The 4,091-nt window shown below is 52.9% G+C and overlaps 1 protein-coding gene across 1 annotated transcript in view; it reads right to left on the minus strand.

The window, feature by feature from the left end:
* The window catches only part of LOC125045431 (phosphatase Herzog-like), an 18,683-nt gene extending 17,582 nt beyond the window's left edge, over window positions 1-1,101 (minus strand). The window contains exon 1 of the mRNA XM_047642671.1: window positions 1,067-1,101. The gene's annotated coding sequence lies outside the window, so the exon portion shown is untranslated. The remainder of the gene's footprint in view (window positions 1-1,066) is intronic.
* Window positions 1,102-4,091: the final 2,990 nt, after the last annotated feature.

Consider the following 4,091-nt stretch of genomic DNA (forward strand, 5'->3'; position numbering starts at 1 on the left):
AGGGTAGGAGAAGAGGAGAGGGGAGAGGCGGAAGGGAAGGCAAGGGAAGGAAAGAGGAAGGAGGGGAGGGGAGGGGAGGGGAGGGGAGGGGAGGGGAGGGGAGGAGAGGAGAGGGGAGGGGAGGGGAGGGGAGGGGAGGGGAGGGGGGAAGGGAAGGGAAGGGGAAGGAAACAGAAGGAAAAGACACAGCAAGGAAATTAGAGGCAAAACAAGACAAGAAAAGGAACGGAGAGGGAATGGCAGAGAAAGGGAACGATGAGAAGAGATGGAAAGGGAGGGGGAGAAGGAGGGGCGAAGGGCAAGCCACGCATGCCACGCGAGTGTCTAAATATACGCTGAGGGTTGGCACGCCGGTGCTAGGCACGCTGCCCTCCCCCTCTCCCCCCCTCCCCCTCTCCCCCCTCCCCCCTCCCGAAACGTCTTCGCCGCCACCAACAGCACCCACCACGCCCATGTAACCCATCACCGCCGCCCGCGTCGCCTTTGAACAAACCCCCTCTCTCTTCTCATTCTATTATCTTGTGTTTATCTTTCCTTTCTTCTCCAACTCTTTGTATTATCGTCTCACCTCTCTCCTTTCTCCTCTGCCTCTCCTCTTCCCCGTCCAACCCGTCCTCCCAAAGCCCAAGCGAAATGTAGCAACGAAAAACAACAAACGCACTCCAATTAAACAATAGAAAAAAACAAACAAATGAATGCCATTTTTTTTTCTCTACCTCCGCCTCCTCCAAACCTGCGTTTTCTTCCCTCCGCAAATGGGCCGAAGTCCGCATCCCACCCCGGCCCGTTCCGCGTTCCCCGTTCCCCGTCACCACCACACGCCAAGACGTCTGTCTGTCGCATTCCATTCCAATTACAGCACTCTCTGCACCTCCCCCGGACCACATTCCTTTCCCACCCCTCCCTGCCTGTCACACTGTCCTTTCCCACCCCCCTCGAAATACCCCTCTGCCCTCGCCCTCTCCCTTTCAAAATACCCCTCTGCCCTCACTTATCCCCCTCCACTCCCTCCTGCCACACCTCCCCCCACCCTCCACAATACACAATACCTTCCACCATCGCTCACAATGCACTGTATCCGCGGCACCATAGCCTCTCCTCGCCATCGCCCGGGCCGCACAAAACAAGAGCTCTCTCGACCTTCATGTGGAGGCAGACGGGCGGGCAAAATGCCAACACAATTTCCAATCCGCAGAAAGCCAACGCGGGAGGGAGGGAGGGAGGGTAGGGGAGGCAGGAAGGGAAGGGGAGGGGGGAGGGGAGAGAGGGAGTGAGGGGTAGGGGAGCTGAGAGAGGGAGGGTAGGGTAGGGGAGAGAGGGGGGAGGGAGGGAGGGGGGGGGGAGCGAGCCAGCACAAGCCAAAAATGAAGGAAAAAAAATAGCAGCGCATGTTTTCGTCTAGTTACCCCAACCGAAAGGGAAAGGAGAGAAGGGATGAGAAGGGAAAGGAATTTATCTATCTTTCTCCTTTTTTTCTCTTTTCACTATCCTCCTCATGAAAACACACACACACACACACACACACACACACACACACTCACTCACTCACTCACTCACTCACTCACTCACTCACTCACTCACTCACTCACTCACTCACTCACTCACTCACTCACTCACTCACTCACTCACTCACTCACTCACTCACTCACTCACTCACTCACTCACTCACTCACTCACACTCACACTCACACTCACACTCACACTCACACTCACACTTACTCTATCCATGTCATCTATCCCTCTGTTCTCCATTTTCTCTTTCTTCCATCCACCCTTCGTCTATTCTACTCCTTCGCCCTCCCTTCTACTTCACCCTCCACCCTCCCTCTTTATTCATTCTACCCATCTATTCCCTTCTTCCTTCTATCGAGATATCTTTCATGCTCTCTATCCTCACCCTTCATTTATTCACTCACACCCCTTTCCTCCACCCCATTCATTCATTCATTCATTTATTCGAGTCAACAACCATCTCCTTAATCCCATTCATCCATCCCCTTCCTCCATTCACTCATTCATTTATTCAATTCAACAACCCATTCGTTCCTTCATTCACGCATTCCATCTTCCGTCCACTCATTCACCCCCCTCCTCTTCCTCACCCTCGCCCTCACCCTGCACGTAAATCAGACCAATGCCACAACCAAACTCCCAATCAGCCAACCAGACAGCAAGCAAGCAAGCAAGCAAGCACAAGCAAACACAAACAAGCAAGACAAGAAGAGCCAGCCAGGGTTAAGTAATACACCGCGGACACATGTCTCGCGCGGCCGTGCAACCTGAGTATGTGACTCAAAAAAGCTGGCACCGAGTTTATTACACAGGGGGTGTTATGCAGAGGGAGTGAAGGAGGGGGGGAAGAAGGGGAAGGAAGGGGGGCAGAAGGGGAAGGGGAAGGGGAAGGGGAAGGGGAAGGGGAAGGGGAAGGGGAAGGGGAAGGGGAAGGGGAAGGGGAAGGGGAAGGGGGGGAGGAGGGAGATATATATATATATATATATATATATATATAGAGAGAGAGAGAGAGAGAGAGAGAGAGAGAGAGAGAGAGAGAGAGAGAGAGAGAGAGAGAGAGAGAGAGAGAGAGAGAGGGAGATATATGGAGGCAGAGAGAGAGAGACAAGAAGAGGGAGGAAGAGTGAGGGAGAGGACAGAGAGAAAAAAAAAAAAGCAGCTGGGATTTCAAGCAGGATTGAAAGAAAACTGAGCAAATAATAGAATTCAAAATCGGTGAAGCAAGCGCGACATAGGTATTCACTGAGGATAAGCTAAGCATGCGATTCATCCGCACGCTTTTACCGATGACAGGGAAAGGCACCCTCGTTATTACACATACATACATACATACATGCATACATACATGTATACACACACACACACACACACACACACACACACACACACACACACACACACACACACACACACACACACACACACACACACACACACACACACACACACAGAGAGAGAGAGAGAGAGAGAGAGAGAGAGAGAGAGGAGAGAGAGAGAGAGAGAGAGAGAGAGAGAGAGAGAGAGAGAGAGAGAGAGAGAGAGGGAGCGAAAGCGGGGGGTGGGGTCCCTTTTAAACGGGGCCATGCAATCCTCCGAAAAAGTCTATCAAATCCTGCCGAAATTTCCATCGCGTGATGCAATATATTTTAGTAGGAGCAATCCCCGGATGAGCATGGCTATCCCATCGCCAATGTCTCCGTCCTTCTCCTTCCTTCCTTCCTTCCTTCCTTCCTTCCTTCCTTCCTTCCTTCCTTCCTCTCTCTCTCTCTCTCTCTCTCTCTCTCTCTCTCTCTCTCTCTCTCTCTCTCTCTCTCTCTCTCTCTCTCTCTCTCTCTCTCTCTCTCTCTCTCTCTCTTTTCTAAATCTTCCCTTCTCCCCTCTGTCTCCTTCCTCTTCTTCTCCATCCCTTCTTCCTTCCTTCCTGCTCTCTCTCTCCCCGTTCTCCATCCGAGTGGTGCGACCTCGCATGTCGTGGCGCCAAGAGCGGAGGTGACCGTGGCCCGCTACCTCCACTGGTTCTCTGGGAGGGAAGGGGGAGGGAAGAGGGAGGGAAGAGGGAGGGAAGACAGGGTAGGATGGAGGGGGGAGAAAGAAAGAAAAATAATGAGAAAGTGAGAGAGAAATAGAAAGTGACAGACAGACAGAGGTAGACAAACAGAGAGAGAGAGAGAGAGAAGGCGATTTCCCCCCTCCCCCCTCCTCCCTCCCACACAAAAGGCCCCGTCGCCCCGGCAGCCGCCGCCGACGCCACGGGCGCCCCCGAGACAATGCCTCCTTCTCCGCGTCTGCCGCAGATGAGCGCCGTTGGCCTTGCAACCCGGGCCTGTCAGACGCCCTCTGATTCACGGGACGCCCAACAGAAAAAAAAACACCTCTCACGGTAGCTTTTATAACCGCATACCTTGCTTACATTTGTCTGAACGAATATCCGAGGGAACGCACGGGAAACATCAGTCACTTTTTTCTCTGTCTCAATGAAATGCAGCCACGCGACGCCATTCATACGACTGTTGTTACGGCGGTGTTGTCGCTTCCTGACTATCAAGATCTGTCTGTTCCACTGACAAGGTACTCTTGGC

Source organism: Penaeus chinensis, chromosome 37 (genome assembly GCF_019202785.1).
Source record: "Penaeus chinensis breed Huanghai No. 1 chromosome 37, ASM1920278v2, whole genome shotgun sequence".
NCBI classification, from domain to species: Eukaryota; Metazoa; Arthropoda; class Malacostraca; order Decapoda; family Penaeidae; genus Penaeus; species Penaeus chinensis.